The 22,084-nt window shown below is 43.3% G+C and overlaps 1 protein-coding gene across 2 annotated transcripts in view; it reads right to left on the bottom strand.

The window, feature by feature from the left end:
• SLC35D2 (solute carrier family 35 member D2) overlaps window positions 1–22,084 on the bottom strand; it is a 344,284-nt gene that overhangs the window by 219,036 nt on the left and 103,164 nt on the right. The window lies entirely within an intron of this gene.

Genomic DNA, 22,084 nt, shown 5'->3' with positions numbered 1-22,084 from the left:
GGACCTACGTCAACTCCCATTCTGGGAACATGGCCCATCTCATGTGGCTTTAGTTCACTTTTCACTGCAGGTTGTTGAGTAGTGGCCAGCAGGTCTGCAGCTAAACTATGAGCAGGATCTCTTTACAGGGCAAGAGATCCCACCATGATACTATTCTCCTTCACTAAGAGTGAAATGGAACTTTGCTTTCTAAGAGCTCAGGTATCAAGATTGAGGCAACAAAGATGACAGTGTCCTACCATAAAGCACTGTAACCAACACTCCTGTTATGGTCTGAAACGTATTCCTCTAGGGGCCACTTACCCCCATACAGAAGGATAAGGCCATGTCATGAACATTTTCAGCAACCATTTATCGACAAGAAGAGATTCCATGTGCTGGATTTGCTGAAACTACGCTGCCTACAGCACATACATTAACTCAAAAGATTTACGAGTTAGTGTATGAGCTGTAGATAGTACCACTCAGAAGCAAGAAGAGCTATCCACTACTCCGTGTTTCCAGGATGTGCTGCAGACAGCACATTTTGAGTAAAAACAGGTGCATAGGCCTGTTCTGGCCTGCACACCAAAGCAGAACTTATTCATGATGCATACCAGGATCACCAAGTTCAACTTTCATTCCTACTGCCTGCAGGTCAAAATGAAAATGGAACATTATGGTACTAAAACAAGACTTCACCCTTGTCAAAATCACCTGTACACACCATGGTTGCCATTTTTGATGGAAACATACTGAGCTGTGCTAGATCTTTACCCCAAGATGGAAACTGTAGTAGAACGGTGAACACGGCAGAGGACACAAAAGTAAATTGGATTGGGCAACTTTCACACATGCCCAGTTAGAGCATAATCCCCATACTGTTTTTAAATAAACAAGAGCCACATGATTTGTAAAAATCATAGCTTAGCGGTGTCACACTGGCTTTTAAATGAACAGAAAATGATGTAGGCATAATGCAACAATGCGAAATGAACTACATTCACAGTGTCAACTGCACAGGCCAAAGACACACGACATCCTAGAGGTCAAGAAATGTCTTAACTACTTCAGCTGCATCGTCATACAGCAGCACAACTTGCTCTCACCAAAGACCATAAAGCTAACAGTATGCATATTAATTCTTTAGTGGACTTCTCTCCTGTGATCTTGTATATCAGGAATAGGTCCAGATCACACAGCAATAAATATTATATTTATTAGCCCATTCTTGGTATTTCATGACAATAAACAGAGTAGTGTAATACTGGTTTTCAATAACAGAGCACAGTGCACTCCACAATAGATACCTCATAGTCAAAGTAGAACATTTCATTCATTCGAACTTTGTGATGCGCGGAATAAAACAGAGCATCAGGGAGGTGTGTTAAATGCTTAATCGCCATTAAGCTACTAGCCTATCAAGAAACAATTCGACGTGGTGAGGATGAACATCTCTGACAACCCATTCTCTCCTCCCCCCACGCCTGCCGCCCCACCACCTCCTCCTTAGGCAAGAGCAGGGTCTCCTTCAACTCGTATGCCCTAGAAGGGAATATTTCCACTTTTACTATTTCCTTCGGGTCCTACCGATGTAGGACTGTTGTTTCAATGAAAGATACGGAAATAGTCTACCCTTTATTTCTACCAAAGAATTGCCATCCTGAAGAAAAACATATTCGTGAAAGTAATTTTGGCCAGTTTCCTTAGGTGGGTTTGGTAAATTTAGTGAGAGACAAGCAGCATCCTCACAAAAGAGGTCATGTCAGCTGTGGTTTAATTATCTGGATCACCTGCTTTAGCATACAATAGAGGACCCGTAAATGTTGCATAAAAAGGGTAACTGTCAAAGGCAATATGTCTAACCTGCGTTTTCAGATATAAACTACACCTATGTGCTTGCCAATGCTTATTAGCAGTGCCTCAAACAGCAGGATGACAGAGTCGTCCGGCGTGATGATGGGCAGCAATGTCCCAGTAGCAGGATGAAAGAGTCCCACTGGATGTCCTGAAAGGTAGCAGCACTGTTTTGGCAGGATTACAGAGAGCCACTGGGGCACTGAATGAGTACTCACAGCAGCCATGGCGAACATGAATTAAGAAGTGGCCTAAGCTGCGTTATGAACAGCTGTTTCAGTCCATGCCCTCGTTCTCTCCCAATGTAGGTCTTTGGCATGCACCTTTTAAGGGTAGGGGGACTGGACTGCCGACAGGAGATAGTGCTTAGCTAACAGGACTTCAGAAAGTAGACTGGGTAAAAGAGGCCATGTTAGAAAACTGTGCCACAGCATGTGGGATGCTGTACAGTGACTTCTAGGACAGCAGGCCATTGCAGCTGCCTATGTGGCATGTTGTGGTTCACCTCAGGCACACCAGTTGCCAATCATGAATGGAGGTCGGGTCCACACTGTACTCCATGCGCTTTTTCCCCCAATGGCTGTGTGCTGCTGTCATCATCACCTCTCTACCTCACTGCTTCCATACTACAAGTAAAGAGTGGTGTATATGTATTTGTGTAACCATCTTTAACTACTTCAGTACTTCTCTCCAATTCAAACCCCAAAATGTAGATAGCCATGAAATTCAATGGACTGGGTCTAAAACACGATGGACAATCCAGTCAGCAAGTGCCTGAACCCGACTTGTCAAACAAGCCCATGGTTGAAGAGAGCTCATCAAATGACACGTTCTGCATCATATGTGTATGTTGTGTGTGTTGTTTGTTGACATGACGTTTTACCAAACTGTTAGAGCTGTGTGTAGATAGACCTAATAAACTAACAGGCCAGTCACTGTGCCAATTCTTCCTCTGGTTGAAATTAGAAAAAGAGGTGTTTTTCTGACATCATCCAGATCAGGTTGAGAGACCTGCATAGACAACAGTACAGGTGTACACTTCCCTTTGGAGGCAACGCAAGCAGTGCTTAATTTGTAATATATATATATACATATATATATATATATAGAAAATGCCACTTACCCAGTGTACATCTGTTCGTGGCATGTAGTGCTGCAGATTCACATGCTATGCATTATTCCGCCATCTAGTGTTGGGCTCAGAGTGTTACAAGTTGTTTTTCTTCGAAGATGTCTTTTCGGAGTCACGGGATCGAGTGACTCCTTCTGTCGGTCGCATGGTCATCAACTCCATTGTTATATTTTTTTCCCGCAAAAGGGTGTAGGAAGGAATGATAGAGTATGATAATATAAACGTTGTATAGAAATAGTAAGTAAAAATAGATGAACATGAGAATGTAAATGTACATACATATGTAAAAACTGGAAAACTGCAACGACTACAGGCTTCCGGGGAGGAGGGAGGGTGCATGTGAATCTGCAGCACTACATACCATGAACAGATGTACAGGGGGTAAGTGACATTTGCCGTTCGATGGCATGTGTAGCTGCAGATACACATGCTATGCATAGACTGCAAAGCAGTAAATGTGGTGGCTAGCCTGTAGAAGTTGGATTTGTTTGAAATAATGTTCCTAAGACAGCTAGACCAACATTGGCCTGTTGCTTTGAAAATACATCTACACAATAATGTTTTGTAAATGTATGAGGAGTAGACCATGTGGCAGCTTTACATATGTCTGCCATTGGTATGTTTCCTAAGAATGCCATAGATGTACCTTTCTTTCTAGTGGAATGTGCTTTAGGTGTGATTAAAAGTTGTCTTTTCGACTTAATGTAACATGTTTGTATATATTTAACAATCCATCTTGCTAACCCTTGTTTAGAGATAGGATTCCCTTTATGTGGTTGTTGAAAGGCAACGAAAAGCTGTTTTGTTTATCTGAATTCTTTGGTTCTATCTACATAGTACATTACAGTTCTTTTAGGGTCAAGAATATGAAGGGCACTTTCTGCAATTGTGTCTGCCTGTGGGAATAAGACTGGCAATTCCACTGTTTGGTTTATGTGAAAAGGTGATCCCATTTTTGGAAGAAATTTGGGATTTGATCTAAGTACAACTTTATGTTTGTGTACTTGGAAAAAATGTTCTTCAAGAGCGAACGCTTGTATTTCATTAAGTCTTCTCAGTGAAGTAATGGCTACCAGGAAGGCAACTTTCCATGTTAAGAATTGAATCGCACAACAATGCATGGGTTCAAAAGGTGGCCCATGAGTCTGGTGAGGACAATATTTAGACCTGGCTTTTTGACAGGGTCATCCCTAAACCTTTTGCCTCCTTCCTCCTATTTTTTCTGACCTGTTGTTGTTGGCTTTTGAACTCTGGGCACTTTACCACTGCTAACCAGTGCTAAAGTGCATATGCTCTCTGTGTAAAATGTACTATTGATTGGTTTATCCATGATTGGCTATTTAATTTACTTATAAGTCCCTAGTAGAGTGCACTATATGTGCCTAGGGCCTGTAGATTAAATGCTACTAGTAGGCCTGCAGCACTGGTTGTGCCACCCACTTCAGTAGCCCCTTAACCTTGTCTCAGGCCTGCCATTGCAAGGCCTGTGTGTGCAGTTTCACTGCCACTTCGACTTGGCATTTAAAAGTACTTGCCAAGCCTAGAACTCCCCTTTTTCTACATATAAGTCACCCCTAATGTGTGCCCTAGGTAACCCCTAGAGCAGGGTGCTGTGTGGGTAAAAGGCAGGACATGTACCTGTGTAGTTATATGTCCTGGTAGTGTAAAACTCTTAAATTCGTTTTTACACTACTGTGAGGCCTGCTCCCTTCATAGGCTAACATTGGGGCTGCCCTCATACATTGTTGAAGTGGCAGCTGCTGATCTGAAAGGAGCAGGAAGGTCATATTTAGTATGGCCCGAATGGTAATACAAAATCCTGCTGACTGGTGAAGTCGGATTTAATATTACTAGTCTAGAAATGCCACTTTTAGAAAGTGAGCATTTCTTTGCACTTAAATCTTTCTGTGCCTTTCAATCCATGTCTGGCTAGGTTTAGTTGACAGCTTCTTGTGCATTCACTCAGACACACCCCAAACACAGGGTACTCAGCCTCACTTGCATACATCTGCATTTTGAATGGGTCTTCCTGGGCTGGGAGGGTGGAGGGCCTGCCCTCACACAAAGGACTGCCACACCCCCTACTGGGACCCTGGCAGACAGGATTGAACTGAAAGGGGACCTGGTGCATTTCTTAGACACTCTTTGAAGTCACCCCCACTTCAAAGGCACAATTTAGTATAAAACAGGGCCTCTGCCCTACCTCATCAGACACTTGCTGGAGAAGAAACCTGAACCAGAAACTACATCCTGCCAAGAAGAACTGCCTGGCTGCTCAAAGGACTCACCTGTCTGCTTTCTCCAAACGACTGCTGCCTTGCTGTTGGTCTGCTGCCTTGCTGAACTCTTGTCTGGCTGTAAAAGTGCTCTCCAAGGGCTTGGATAGAGCTTGCCTCCTGTTCCCTGAAGTCTCAGGACCAAAAAGACTTCTTCTTTTCATTTGGACTCTTCGTGCGCCTAAAATTTTGACGCACAGCTTGCTCCGCGGCGAGAAAATTGCTGCACACCGACGCTGATCGATGCGACGTCTTCGGGGCGACCGGAACTTCGATGCACGGCCTCGCAAGGACAACACCGCCCAACTTACAGAGGGGAAATCAACGCGACGCCTGCCGTGAGAGTGAAACTTCGACGCACAGCCTCTCGGAACGACGCGCAGCCGGAAAACAAGCAGGAGAATCCACGCACAGACCCCGGGACATCTGGTAATCCCGCAACCCACAGAAAGAGACTGTCCGTGCGCCGGAAAACGACGCAAGACTTCCCCGCGTGAAAAATAACGATGCAAGTCCGTGTGTGCTGGGGAGAAATCGACGCACACACCATTTTTCCACGTATCTCATCTTCTGCGGCCCTTTGCAGAGATTTTCCACTCCAAACCAGGTACTTTGTGCTTGAAAGAGACTTTGTTTGCTTTTTAAAGACTGAAGACACTTTATATCACTTTTCAGTGATATCTTTACAAATTCATATTGCATCTTTGATCGTTTTGACCTGCAAATACCCAGATAAATATCATATGTTTTTCTAAATACTGTGTGGTGTAGGGGTAGAAACCAATTCTAGGCAATAGCCATTGCAGATAATTGACAATACCCAATGGTCTGTGGTGATGTTTTGCCAATGGGAGTGGAATTGCTGCAGTCTTCCCCCCATAGGAGATGTGTGGAGTTGAGGGATGGCAAATAAGTCACTGTTTAGATGGGGTTGTGGCTTGTTTGGAAGTTTGGAACTTGCCTCTGTTTCTAAAGTATTGGCCTCTGTAAGACCCTCTAAATCCCCCTCTCTGGTACTGCTGTTGCCCTTGCTTTGCCTGGGAGGTAGAAGCCTCAGTGGATTTTGGCTTGAATCCTCCTCTGAATTGTTGTCTGCGAAAGGAGCCTCTATAGGATGTTGTGTATAATGCTCCCATTGCTTTGGCAGTGTCTGAGTATTTCCTCTGTTTTTCTATGTCCGTATCGACTTCAGGGTCAAACAATTGCATTTTATTAAAAGGCATGTTGAGTACTGCCTGCTGGATTTCTGGTTTAAAACCAGAACAACGTAGCCAGGCATGTCTACGTATATTAATGGCAGTATTGACACTTATAGCTACTGTATCTGCAGCATCAAGGGCAGACCGTATTTGATTATTGCTTATGGCCTGACCCTCTTCCACAATTTGTTGTGCCCTTTTTTAGAGTTCCTTTGGGAGGTGCTGTAGGAATTCCTGCATCTCGCACCAGTGGTCTCTATCGTACCTCGCTAGCAAGGCTTGCGAATTAGCAATTCGCCATTGGTTGGCAGCCTGTGTGGCTACCCTCTTGCCAGCAGCATCGAATTTCTTACTCTCCTTATCAGGGGGAGGAGCATCCTCTGATGAATGGCTATTAGCCATTTTTCTAGCCGCACTTGCTACCACTGAGTCTGGAGGAACTTTGTGTGTAATATAATCAGGGTCTGTAGGAGCAGGTTTATACTTTTTATCAATGTGTGGAGTTATTACTCGGGCTTTGACTGGCTCACTAAATATTTGATCTGCGTGTTTAACCATGCAGATAGCATAGGAAGGCATTGATATCTTGAGTGGGTGGAGGATAGAGTATTAAATAGGAAAACCTCTTCTAGGGGCTCAGTGTGCATAAGCACCCCATGGTATGCTGCTGCCCTGGAAACAACCTGCGTGTATGCAGTAGTGTCATCTGGTGGAGAAGGCTTAGAAGGGAATAAATCAGGATCATTGTCAGGAATAGTATCTGGGTCGTATAGATCCCAAGGATCAACAGTATCACCACGTGAATATTGCGAATGAGTTGGTGAAGGTAAAGGTGGTAGGCTAGTGGGTGGAGGCGAAAAATAAAGTTGTGGTGAATGAGGTGGAGAAGTATGGCCAGGTACTGGCTTCTCCTGTTTATAAATCTTTGCTGGTGGTTGAGCAGTGTCTAATTGTTCTTGAAAGGCCAGCTTCTTTTTGGTTTGTAGAGGTGGTGCAGTACCTATTCTGCTAGTATCTTTATGTATGTGTATCCTTGATTGTCTTTCATCCATAACCTCAAAGATAGGCTGAATCTCAGTGTCCTCAGAAGGTCTATAAGATTCTACATGCAGTAATTTTGAGCACTGTTTAAGACGGCTCGAAAGTACTTGCTCTTCTGAATAAGAAGATTTTTTCAGCTCCGAAGATGGTAACTTTTTCGGTCCCAAAAATGCAGCCAGTTGTTTCGGCCCCGAAGCAGGGCATCGAGGCTTCGATTCCGAGGAGTGAGGATGCTTGCTCGAGTCTGGAGTAGAACTCTTAATGAATTTACTCTACTCCGATACCGACGGAGGAGTGGCCTTTTTCAACGCCAAACCCGAAGGTCGGTCGACGAGAGTCTTTTTTCAGGTCGAACCATGGCTCTCTGGCAGTGGTGTACCCAAGGCCTTCGATTATTTTTTATAAGTGGGTGTAGGGGCAGACATACTCACGTGCTGTCCAGCAGTGATAGGCCTATCTTCTTCCGATTCTTGTTCGGAGTCGGTGTCTCTGATGGAGACCACTGTATGCGCCTTTTTTTCCTCCTTGATGTTGAGATGTTCCGTACTCTTCTACGCCATTTCCAATCTTCTGGCTCTCTGATCACGCTGGGTCTTCCTGGTTCGAAATGATCGACAGGCCTCACAATCTTCTTCTTTGTGATCGGGAGAAAGACACAGATTACGAAGAAGGAGTTGATTTGTGTTGGGAAATTCTGCATGGCATCGAGGAAAAAATCGAAATGGAGTTTGGTCCATCAGACTTGGACGCGGTAGGCCTGAACAGGCCAGAGTCGGGCGCACACGCCCAGAAGGACGAAATCTAGTTTACGACGGTACTATCAGTTCGAGGCTAGGTGGAAACGCGATTAAAACAATACCGACGATGAAGGGAGTTTTCAAAAGATTCCGATTCGAAATCTCGGAGCGAGAGGAAACATGTCCGAACTCAACAGCGGAAAGAAAGCAATCTAACAATAGAGTCGATGACCATGTGCAGGAGTCACTCGATCCCGTGATTCCGAAAAGACTTCTTTGATGAAAAAAAACTTGTAACACTCTGAGCCCAACACTAGATGGCGGAATAATGCATAAATTGTGTATCTGGGGCTACACAGGTCATCGAACATATATATATCTATATACAAAGGCAAACCATTTTTATGCCAGGGGTTGCCCTCGCCAGCTCTGTCTGTTCTTCCAAAATTGTGCACTTTGTGGCATGTACGAGGAATGTACCCACTTTTGCAACATCAACATGCCTGATAAAATGAGACTTCTCTGCGACCGGTTGCATTTCTTGTCCCCTTGATGGTGGTAGAATTTTGCATATGTACAGAGAAAAGGAGTTACATGACCGAGAGCTCCTCATTCAGTGGGACCTATTTTCAATCCAGAAGGTATAATGGTGGCTCCGCCCTGTGTGTAACGTTTGATAATGTTTATTAACTCTGTATAATCAAGGACTTTTTCAAATTATGTTAGAATAAAGGGACTATTTATATGACCAAAATGCCATACTATGTTTCAACACTATTGAAGACTCGAAATATTGAGTTGGTGCTGCTGATATTTTATTTTATGTTATTTAGCTTCTAGAGATTCTATTTATATTTTGGGCCTGATTACAACTTTGGCAGAGGGGGTAAATCCGTCCCAATGTGACGGCTATCCCGCCCACCGTATTATGAGAGACATAGGATATAATGGACTCATAATACAGCAGGCGGGATATCCGTCAGATTTGGGACGGATTAACCCCCTCCCCGCCAAAGTTGTAATCAGACCCTTAGTCTTTTAAATTTTGGGTTTGAACGCGTCGCTGGATGACGTAATTGCAAACTTGACATATTTGACTTTTTTTAATTAATCGATGTGAACTTTACCAGAACATTTGTTTTTCTCTTTTTGAACTTGGGATACTGAGAAATTATGAACTAATTCCACAATAGACACATTTTATTAATGTTAATGCAGTACACTGTAGTACACTGTACTCTAATCAGAGACTTAAAGAGTTTGCAGTAACCCAGGAACCAGAACTGAAAATAAATACATTTACTTATAAATTAACTTTAGACTTTGGTTTCAGAACTGTTTAACTTTTATTTCTAAGTCTCAGCTACAGTTTTAATTGTCTCATGGCCAGATCTATTTTTTCCAATAGACATAGAATAGGCTTTTGGTCAACTCCTTGTTCATAATTGGATGGCTTGGTTGCCCATCTCAGCTGTCTCCTGTAGATTCAATGCCTTTCCTTCCTATTTTTTGTTTATCTCACACATGAGCATTTCAGTCTGACAGAACCCCCTGACTGATTGACCTGTATCCTTTCACAGACTGAGGTTGATTACATTCAGGGAACTGCTTTTTTCTTTTACATTAAGCACTATTGGAATGCATGCGTTTTCTGGCTTTCTCCCGGAGTGCAGATTCCCCTTTCAGTTTCTTGTAACATGTTGCTTCGCCTTGCTCGTTTATCACCTCCCCTGTTCCACCGCCTCTGTCTGCTGATTTTAATTTTCTCCCCACTCTTTCCTCTACTGCTTCCCAGCCTCCCTACAACTTCATTTTGTTATGACTTACTTTATGTGCTGCAATGCTTTTGGTGAGTGTCCATCTTAAAATGTTTTTGACCATTTTAAGATGATCACCCATGAGTGTACATGAACAGCAGACACCTAAGAACAGAACTGAATTAATTTAACAAACCTATTCAAAGACGGCCATCTGGATGTGTGAGCTTTCACAGTGGCCCTTTTTACTGGATTTACTGAAACATTACAAATGCATTCAAAGGTGGCCACTGTGAACAACATTTGTTAAGAAAATTGCAAATGCAGTCACAGATGGCCCTGTTGATGCATATATTACTCTGGGCCCGAATTCGAGTCTGGCAGCCTTAGGACTGCCAGACTAGCAGTGGCGGTTGGACCGCTGTGGCTGTGGCGGTCTGACCGCCACATTAGGACCCTGTCTGTCCGACCACCAGGGGACCGCTGTCTCCGCCAGGATCTCCAATCCTGACAGGATGATGGCAGTCTTGGTTGTAATCAGGTAGGGCAGTGCTGAAGTCAGCGTCACCCTACTGATTACAACCTTGTTCTCCGCCAGCCTTTTCATGGCAGTTCCACTGCCATCAAAAGGCTGTTGGAGAACAAGTGCGGGGACCCCAGAGGGACCTCAGCACTGCCCATGCTATGCAGAAAGTGCGCATTTCAAGGATGCTGTTGCCCCTGCATGCAGCAGCATTGCCACCGGCTCTATTATGAGCGGGCAACAATACTGCCACACCTTTCCCACTGAGCTGAGGTTTCTGCCGGTCAGCCCAGTGGGAAAGTCGTAATGAAGCCAGAGGGGAGGTCGATAGCACTGTGGCAACCTCCCCGTCGGGAGTCTGGCGGACGGATGTTTCCATCCGACAAACACATAATCAGCCCCTCTGTCCTTTGTAAAGCACTCTGTTATTCTTTCATAAAATAAATACAGAAAATAACAGAAAACTAAATAGATAAGGATGCAGCTCTCATGCTACACAAAGCTTTAAAGGCTATCATATGTTAATCTGAAACTGCCCTGCTACCAAGACCGGCGTAAAGGTAGTGGAAAATGGATTATTGGTAAGGGCAGGTAAGTACCTACACTTAGCAATAGGCCACTAACCTCCACTTAGGTCCAGTTAGGTCTCAATTAATTAAACCCAGTTCAACCCTTGGTAGCTTGGCAACGAGCGACAAGGTTTAACTTAGGAGACAAATGTGTAAAGCATTTAAAAATCACAAAACAGTAAATAAGTTAAACACAAAACATAATAAAAATCCAACACAAATTCATAATAATAGATTATAGTTTTATCTTTAAAATGACACCAAAATGATTAAAATCAGATAAGGGGAACCGGAGATATGAATTTTAAAATAATTAATGCTTAGAAACTAATAGCACCAATCTGGTCATCTGGCCACACCTCGACTGGGGCAAAGTCAAAGGTTTACCTTAGGACTTAGTCGTTTTTCTGGAGATTTTCTTCAGCGGGACAAAGTCGCCAGTCCAATCCAACCTCATGGAACTCTTCCTCGGATACACATCATGGGAGCGTTCGGTGGAGATTTTTACCTTTGGACTTAGACGATTTTTCAAGATGAATATTCCTTGACTGGAGCAAATCTGAATCTTGATTGGACGTCCTTGGAGCCCTCTTCAGATACACTGCCTGGGAGGTCCCGGTCAACTTTCTACATTCGGATTAGTCACTTTTTCAGAGATTTTCTTCACTGTGACGAACCTGCAAGTCAGGCCAGATCGCGGTTGAGGCAAGCCGGCTAGAGTTGTTGGTCCCTTTATGGAGCTTTTTCCAAAAAGTTCTCCAAACTTCTGAATCGTCTCCCAGATGTTCTTTTAAGGTTCTTTTGATGTCCACAGCTCACCTCAAGGTTCCAGAAGGTCTTAGATGCTCCCTGAGGGTACGGACTACAACTCCCAAAATGCACCTGGCGCAAACTCCAATTTGGCCACTGGCCAGTGGTCAGCTGGTCAGTTTCTTCAGGAGTTAGTGCAGGGGACTCTGGTTAGCAATTTTTCACCTGAAGCCCAAGTGTGCAGCTGGTCAGTCCTCCAGAGGGCAGTGTCCAGGTGCAGGCCAGGGGTCCAGTAGGGCAGTCCTTCTTCTCCTGTAGTTCTTCCTTGTAGGGATCTGAGGTGTGGGTGCAGCTCTGCCATGTTTATCCTTGCTCCTGGGTGAAAAACAGGTGGGTCCTGGTTCTCCTAGCAGATGCAGGGTCCTTTCCCCGGTGATGACCACTTCCTGGGAAGTGTGGCAAAAATCAATCCCAGGGAGCAACATTCCTCAAAAATCCATCTTGGCTCAAACTGATTTTTGGAGGTTACATCTGGCTGAGCCCACCCACTGGTGTGGTTAAAAATATTAAACACACCCTTCTCCTGCCCTTTCTTAATCTAATCAGGGGGGTGCCTAATTGTCTGGGTTTTCAGGATGTCAGGGAGGTGCTGGGTTGCTCCAAATGTCCTTCCCTGCCTTTGAAGACCAGTTTGGCAGCCCTCACCCCCTTCCTGCTTCTCCATCTGCTGAGGGAACATCTCCTCCCCAGGCACATCTCTTTGTGTTTAGCCCAGGCTACTTCACATCTCATCAACGCAGCCTTGCCAGGCTGCCAGGGGCTGGCCAATCAGAGCAAAGCACTACAGGGCTGAAGATGGCAACTTTATAGTTAAAGTTTAAAACTCTTTACCTGAACAAGTTATATTAAATTCAACAATTGTGAGTTGTAGGATTAATTATAGCAATTAGTTTGATATCATCTGACACTTAAGGGGACTTTATAAATTAAAATAAAGTCTCCCCATTATAGCCTATGGAGGCCATTCACTACAATGAGGGAAAACGAATTTGGCTGTTTTATCTCACCAGGGCTTATAAAACTATTTGTATAAGGTCCCTGCTTATAGTTAGATGGCACCCAGCCCTAGGGGCACATAGGACACATTAGAGGTGACTTATATGTAAAGATAAGGTAGGTTAAGACTTTGGAAGTGCTTTTAATTCTAAAGTCAAATTTGCATGTAACTTTAATTTAAAAGCAGCTAGAAAGGCAGGCCTGCCTTTAAAATGACACTGGGCACCTCAGCAGTGCACCTATAGGTGCACTACCTATGCTGGGGTCCCTAAACCTACATGCCCTACCATATACGAGGGACTTATAGGTAGGTTGACATAGCCAATTATAATTAGCCTAGTTTGCATACTGATTTTACACAGAGCACAGGCCCTGGAACTGGTTAGCAGTACCTAGGGCACCATCAGAGTCAGGAAAACACCTGAAAAAAGTGAAAAGTTTTTTCAAGAAGTCAGAGGGCCTCTGCAAAAAAGCCCTGTTTTCTCACAGGTAGCATTTGCTGTCAAGAACCCTCTACATACTACCTCCTTTCTAAGGCTTCTTAGCAGCTAAATGTGAATTACTATTTCTCAAATGCTACATTTCTCCTACCCTTTCTTTCATGTTCCACTGATTTAAAAACTACTGCCAAATAGTCCAGTCTTCTCAAAGTCTGCTTATTTTTGGAAAACAAAGAATGCTGAAGTAAGGACTGAGGTACAATGGAACAGCTGTAGTTATTTTCAATAAAGAATAGCAGTGGATGTTCTAAGGTAGCAAATATGTTCAATGAGGTTCATTGGCATAGCTGTTGCCACTGGGCCTCAGTACTCACATACCAGTGGATGCTATATGTTAAGGTTATCAGACACTAAAGAAAATATATGCATGTTTCAGTCAAGGAATAGCAAAGTGCGCTGTTGGTGAGGGTTAAGGGGGTGGTATAGATTATTACTAGGATAAAATGGTATAGCTATTTGTGGACCCTAGTACTGGAAAAAAGAGTGCCTAAGGTTAAAGTTGAGGTGGAGTTTGTAGTGGGTATCAGTATTAGAATACTGCAGGGCAGAGCAGCGGACAGGGAAACGTATGTTTGCTCCCACCTAGCAGGAGCAATTTTAAATCTTCCATGAGGTGGGAGAAAATATGCCTTTCTTGCCTATAGGGGTGCGGGCAGCGAAGGCAGGTCTGCTTTCACCCGTCAGGATATTTAAAAATGCTTTCACCAGTTGGGAGCAGACTTCTGTCTCCCTGTAGGCATTCCTGTGGGCAGGGAAACACAGATTGCTCTCACCCAGAGGGTGCATGCAAAAACAGCTGCTCCCTCTGCCTCTGAGCAGGAGCAATGTCGGCAATCCCAAGATCGGGGAGTTGGCTGGGATCACAGGGACTCCAGGGCTCTCTCCATGGCCCTCACTAGTGGCAGTGGTGTCCTGGATGCATAACGAGCACTCACCTCTGGCCTCAGGGATAAGCTCCCCAGGGCTTAAGGAGGCACAGGGCAGGGGGGTGCATGGCCCCCCTTCTTTGAAAAAAAAATAGGGCACGGAGGTTGGGGTACGGAGGCCAAGAAGGCTTGGGAGAGGGGAATGTGGCCCCTGTTCCCTTTTGGGGACCCAGGAATCAAGGGGTCTCAAGGGATGAAGTATGAGGTCCCAGGGCCCTAGGATGCTCAGGGAGTGTTGCCACCCTCCTCTTAGTTTGTAAAAAAAAAAAAACAGGATGGCATATCCCGGCCCATAAAGGCTTGGGGAGGAGGGCTGCGTGACACCCTCCTCAATAATTAAAAGAAAGGGCTCCAGGACACCAAAATAAATAATTAATTAGTGGCAGGAGCTCGTATTCACTGCTCCAGTATGGAGATCCCCGAAATGCCCTGCAAATACTTTCTCATTTTTTTAAGCTTGGCAGTGCCCATAGAATAGGGAAGGGCACCACCAAGTTTTTTTTTATGTTGTTGCATGGGGCTGCAGGAGGTGAAGCAGCCTTGCAGACAACATTAAAAAACAGCAAGGGCTGATTACGATCTTGGCAGATGGAAACAAATGTGATGTATATTCGGTCTGCTGTATTACGATCTCCATAGGATATAATGGAATTGTAATAATGCTGATGGGATATCCGTCATGTTTGTGATGGAGTAACCCCATCCCCCCAGATTGTAATCAGGCCCCAAGTCTCCTTAGTCATTAAAACCATCACCACAGGAGAGCTTACAATATTTCTGAAGAACTTCCTAAGCTAGAGCATTGGCTCTACAGCTGGGTGTGTAGCGCCCTAGAGGTGCTGGTTCTATGGGTGCGTTTTATGTGGCCTGAAGATGTATAAAAAAAGATGAAAAGCTCTCTTGTGGTTGTTTATATGATTATATTTTTTAGGTAGAAAAATGCTTAAAAATAATTAGAGACATGTTTCTTTTAGTTACAAACAAAACCGGTTGTCCTTGACTACTTACTTGCACATTTTTCAAACACAAAATGTAATAATAACATTTTTGTAAAAAGAGACACGTGTGTTTTTAAATAATTCTATAATAAATATTTTTTGTAATAAATATTAATAAACATTGCATTGTGTGAATTATTGAGATATACATTGGATTAAAATTATTGATGCTATAATTTGGTATTGAAGGAGGTCATGGGGCATAGGGTTGGCTGCTCAGAGGCCAGGTGGTCAGAGGGCCAGGCCCTGCGGCCAACCCGCTCAGAGGCCTGGCCCTGCAGTTAACACCCACCACACATGGCCAGAGCTCGTGCATGGGAGGGGGTTGGCTGCCCACGAGGGAGTTGCAGAGCCTGGCCACAGCTAACCCCCGCATGGCGGGGGGTATTACATATGGTAATTAAACCCTAGAAATGCACTGAAAAAAACCAGAGTTTAAAGTGACGCTATAGTTAAGTGAAAATGTTAGATAACACATGCCATTATAAACATACAAAACCACTGAAATTCACCAGTTATAGTTATCTCAAAGAAAAATAACTTGTGCCCTAAGGTAACTATAACTCGCTCCTTCACCATGCAATGCTAATTACTTCACATATTACATCACTCATGACATCTTCTATGACATAATTGATAATACCACACAACTTTTGCAATGAAAGTATTGATGACAAGACTGTGCATGCAGGGGTGCGAGTTATATTAACCTTAGGGCACGAGTTATAGTTACTTGAGTTAACTATAATGAGTGAATTTCAGTTGTTCTGTGCGTTTAAAATGGCATGTTTTAGCTGGCATTTTCACCTAACTGTAACTCATTATAATCTTTGTTTTTATCAGTGAAAAAGATAATAATTCTTATATTTACATATATATATATATATATATATATATATGTATTTATATATATATATATGTATATAAATATATATATATATATATATATATATATATATTTATTTTTTTCACTGAAAAAGCAAAGGTTAAATTCACGTTAAAATTAGGTATTGAAATTAGATAAAAACTAACTTTTAAAAACTAAAAAAACACAGGCATTCACCACAGTTTACTGAGCTAACTATAACTCACAACCCTGCCATGCACTGCTTATGACCGCAAATATTACTTCACTTCGGTCATGTTATGTGACATCATTGTTGGCTACTATAGTACCATGGAATGGAAGCTTGTACCTAGCTCTAACCTGAGTACCACTGTATCTCATGCAACAATTGTCCTGGGTTCTTTGGGAACACCACATGACTAGTAGCTCAATTTTTTTGTATCCCTTTAATTTAAGCCTCTGATGGGTGGGTCCCTCTTGTTTTTCCCAACACAAATGCCTAAAAGTCAAGGTTTCCTTATCGTGCCCCCTTCTGCCCTTTAAACAAAAAAAAAAAAAACCTTTGCAGGACACAGGGACTGAGTCCTGCAAAGGCAGCTGAAACATTTTCTTTAGTGTTATGGACAGCTAGTCAGATGGCCAAAAAAGTTCCCTTCGCCAATCAGAAAGGCCCATTTTTTATTTTTTGGTACTGAGGGACTCCTGCTGAACCAACCGTCCAGCTATACCTAACTTTTTAAACAATTCATGTCAAACCTTTTTAAAACACTAATTTCTCAGCTAAACAGATTTACACCAAATTACAACAAGCATTTGCAATGCAATAGGTCTCGCATTTGCTTGAGTTAGAGCTATTGGCATTGTAAATTTATAACTGAACTTTTCATGTCACATAAATTGGTTAATCCTGCCTTATAATTTCATCTTTTCCTGCCACATAATTCCAGTGGCCCTGCATATAAATGCATTTGTTGCTAAAGCAATACATTCACCAACCTGTAATCGAAAAACACACCCTTAATAATCCAGCCTCAAATTAATGATCCTTGGAAGGATTAACATTAGTATCTCAAAATAAATGGTCTGGGGAAGATCCAATACAATGGTAGGAGGCCTGGCTAGCAAACTAACATTTTCACCTACACCTGTTTGTTTTTTAAAGAAAAACGTCCCTGCTAAATTCAGCAGTACGTACCCCTTTAAACATTGCAGAGTCCCTGTGAACAAAACAGTGTATGAAAATAGATATTAGCCACAAAGTACAGATTCTAGCGAACAGCTAAACCATTAAATTACCAAATTCTGTGTACTGAGCACCCTGGACATGTGGGCACAAGTACTTCATTAAAGAAAAGCTCCTCTTGGCACTTGACGGATAGCAATAGGTGCTGGTTAGCAATTTAAGTAACTGAAAATACAAAAACGATAGGATAGCCCAATGAATGCACTCAGGTTAACCATTCTTATAAACAAGAACAAATCCTGAATTTACAAACATGTCTACAAGAACGATGCACCAAGAGAGGGTAGACTGGAGACCACAAGTCACCAATCCAGTGGACAAAGTAGCAAATAACAGCACACTAGGTAACGCCTCAGCTAGGCGACTGAAACAACACAAAAGAAAATTAATTAACTAGGAAGGGAGGGAGAATGCGGGGGAGGGCGTTTACCAGACGCAACCCATGAATATGAATCATTGAGCGTTCAACAAGCATGTGCAAGGTGAACAAACACTGCAATCAATTCGAAATGTCCTGTATGTTTCAATAAAACTTAAGGCTCCATAAAAAAGAAAATAGGACTATTGCTGAAAATGCCTTTTAAACATTGTGGTTAAACACGCCACGGACAACCCATGAGAGGGCAATATTGAACAAGACACAATAGCAAAGACGCTACTTGGAAACAGTAGCCAGTGGATTTTGGCCACGGTTAATATTCACAGCATAAAGAAAGTTTAATAATAACCAACACGTCAGTAAAGCCACGCGTTAGAATACGAAAAATGCCCAACAAAACCTTTTAGGCCCGCTGATTAGCTTCAAAAAGTGTCTAAGTAAATATGCTGGTGCATACCAGATTTCCCTTTAGATTAAAAATAAAACATTTCGTTTCTGTATTTGGAAAGAGTAGAATAACCTTTTCCTTGTTTTCCTTATAACCCTTTCCTTGTTTTCTTCGTCCCTCTGGTAGTGGCCTTGGCCCCCTCTTTTCTTGATGTCTAATCCCATTCAATTTCTTTCAGGGATCGCAATTGGAGATGAAAAGCGCAGCCTGCTGCTCATATCGGTTCCTCTCTGGAGGCTTATGTATCTCTTACACTGAAGATGCCATTAAGCAGGTGTGAATCCATCGCTTATGGTTAAAAGCACCACAACTATGTATTATCAAGCTTGGTAACGGTGGAGTGGCTTTGAAGTCGGAGCTGTGATAAACTAAAACACCAACGTCTGCAATAGTAAAATCTTGTACAACCAAGCATTTGTAATGCAATCGGCATGTTTATTTATGGTCCAAATTCTGTGGTTTGGACACATTGTGATGCCGTGGCCGCCATATGTAAACAAAGCACAGCATGCCGCGCTGCAACAATTTAACGAGATGGAACGCCTCATGCGCTCTGAAAGCTGCTTGAAGAGGGAGGTGTGGGGCAAGTGTTAGAGCTGCTGACTTTGGAACTGAGGACCCGGGTTTGAGTCACGGTGTCGGCTCAACATGACTTAATCTCTCATGCCTACAAAAAAATATGTCCCTGTGTAATGTAGCTGATACTCATGTAAAGCCTCCAAAGTGAAAAAAGTAATTAAATAAACAAGCGGGCCTCCGGCCTCCCTCCCACCACTGGAGGCCACAAACTGGCATGCTCGGCTCCACCAAGAGCAAATGTGACCTAGAGCCTTGTTTGAAGCAAACCAAATGAAAACTGAAAACTGAAGCCCCCCTATGATGTTGGTTTATGTTTACAGAGGGAGCTGGTGGGGAGGAGGGACTGAACACACACCCACAGTGCAAGCCAAACAGACCAATAGTGAAAGAAAAAGTCCCCTTCAGAAGAGATAAACAGGACATAGGCTAATTACACAGTCCTTTGTTCTGCTCCCAAAGTGAAAAAAGGCAGGACAAAGAGGCAAAACTGATCACTAGCAAGCAAGGATTTTTGAAGGACACTGCAACTAAAAAATCTAAATGCTGGAACTCACTCTATTGTATACTTTAGTATAGAGCAGGCCGAACGCTAACGCTCGACCTAAAAAGCACAATTTCTAAGTAAAGTTCTAACTTTCCGCCATGTTTACTGTATTGGAGAATCAGGGTTCTTATTGGAACTAACATGGAAAATCAATGTTTTGGGACACCCTTTTTCTTGGACTTTGCTTTACAGATCAGCATGAAACTTTCCATGAAGGAGCAAAGGTGGATGAATTTTGTTTTTAGAACGTTTCGTGGAGATGCATCAAGTGTCGTCAAAGTTATTAGTGAAACAAAAAACACATTTCCAATTGAAACTAACCAACCTATAACTATGTGTATATAAATAGACATTCATGACCCTAAGGATTTCTTGACAGAAAATTGATGAGGCAGCATGAAAAAGAGACTATCCAATAATGACACAATGTAACATCACTGTAAAGGCGCATTAAACATGAGATGGTTTACAAGCTATAAAACATTTTCTCTGGGAAAAAACAATATGTTAGCTATTACATATAAATCTGATTGTGGAGATATGGCTTGGAAAAAATGTTTTTATGTTCAATGAAACACTGTACGGGCAAAAACAAGGGACAGTGATGGGCACTTTTTTTGCTCCCAGCTATGCCGAGCTGATGATGGAAATGTGGGCTATTGGGAGTAACTGGTGTCCATCACTGAGGAAACAAAAGATGGTTTTGAACATGTCACTTAAGGGCCCCAAAAAGAATTTCAGTGTCTGCCTAGCAGACACTGAAATTCGCGACGGGTGCAACTGCACCCGTCGCACTTTCCCACACCGCCGGCTCAATTCTGAGCCGGCGTCCTCGTGGGAAGGGTGTTTCCCGCTGGGCTGGCGGGCGGACTTTCGGCGGTCACCCGCCAGCCCAGTGGGAAAGCCAGAATGACCGCCGCGGTCTTTTGACCGCGGAGCGGTCTTTCGGCGGGAACCGCGTGGCGGGCGGCGACCGCCGTCCGCCGCAGTCAGAATGACCCCCTATGGGCTTTATTCTGACTCTGACTTATCAAACAGTAGACACATTGATCGTATGGGCTCATATACCATTGTTGACATAATAAGGGACTCACTACGATGATAGAATGTCTTTCAGAAAATGAAGGATTTTGTTTGGATATAATGATATAATGTAATTATTGAAAAATTGTTGTGTATTCCTGGCAAGTGCATACTGTGGGACCCACTTTGGCGCTAGTATATTTGTTTGCTTATAAACTCTGATGATATCATTTTTATATAAAATCAAAGGATTCAGTCAGGATGCCCTGGAATCATGGAGGAATCCACCATGCAATTTTTAATCAGTATTGATTTGTAATAGGCATATGACCTCTATCAGTCTGAGATATGTTATCGTAGTACAGGTGACTAGTCATGGTTCCAAGATGGGGCCAGGTTAGGAATGTTTCTTGTTAGTCCTTTGTTTATGTACACATTGTCCTTTGTTTATGTTCACATTGCATATATCCTGGACATCCCCCGCCACTGCCACATCATAGACCACCTGAAAAACCTGCACTGGCTCCCAGTCAACAAGAGAATCACCTTCAAACTCCTCACCCACACTCACAAAGCACTGCACAACACCTGACCAGAATACTTCAACAGACGACTCTCCTTCTACACCCCGACTCAGCATCTCCGCGATCTGGTCCAAGGAACCGTCCCATGCGTCCGCAGAACTACAGCCGCCGGTAGATCATTCTTGCACCTCACCCTCAAAACGTGGAACACTCTTCCCACCCACCTGCGCCAGACCAAAGACCTCCTTACCTTCAGGAAACTTCTCAAGACCTGGCTGTTCGAACAGTGGCAGCACCTCCCTCTCTCCCTTCTCCCTCCTCCCCTCCTCAGTGCCTCGAGACCCTCACAGGTGAGTAGTGCGCTTTACAAATTCCTATTGATTGACTGATTGATATAGATGTCACCAATGTATTATGCAATGATCATGAACAAGACGAGTTTCTGGTAAAAAAGCGCTATGAGCCTTTATTGCTAATAAATAATTGTGCACACAGAATAGCTAGAGAGCGCATTTTTTAGTCCCATGGGATAAAGGTTGATTTATCTGGACATATCGGCAGCTCTGCTGACAGAACACACCACCCCCGCAGGGGCTCGGAGTTCAGGAGTAGTAAGTGAAATCTATAAAAATATATATAGAAATGTATGGAGAGAGAGAGAGAGAAAATACTTAGGCCCTCATTATGACACTGGTGGTAAATCCCACTTACTGCAACGCTGACGGCTGCCAACTTACCGCCGCCGTAGCAGATATCCGTTCACCATATTATGACACACATACACAGCAATCCGTCAGTATTCAGCCACATACACAAATCCGCCACACCAAAGGTCAGTGATAAACTGGCGGTATCAAAAGCCACACCGTTACACCAACACAACTACGCACACCACATTATGACCCACGAATCACCACAGTGGACATTCAACTCGGTAAACCATTGGTGATACCTACCGCCGCGCTCACAATGGACACCCATATAAAAAACAACATCACATTCGACAATTCAAACAATACACACCTGACACCCATACACACACCACACCACTATAAAACACACACCCACATTACCCACAACCCTTTACAAACAACAATTACTGCTAGGAGATTGACACCAAGACCACTGACACAACTAGAGCCACACACTATTGACACCGATACACCACTCACGCACTACACATCACACACCCCAACA

This window comes from Pleurodeles waltl, chromosome 1_1 (assembly GCF_031143425.1).
Source record: "Pleurodeles waltl isolate 20211129_DDA chromosome 1_1, aPleWal1.hap1.20221129, whole genome shotgun sequence".
Lineage (NCBI taxonomy): Eukaryota > Metazoa > Chordata > Amphibia > Caudata > Salamandridae > Pleurodeles > Pleurodeles waltl.
Note: the sequence above shows the minus strand (reverse complement) of the source record. Positions and strands in the feature narration are given on the sequence as shown.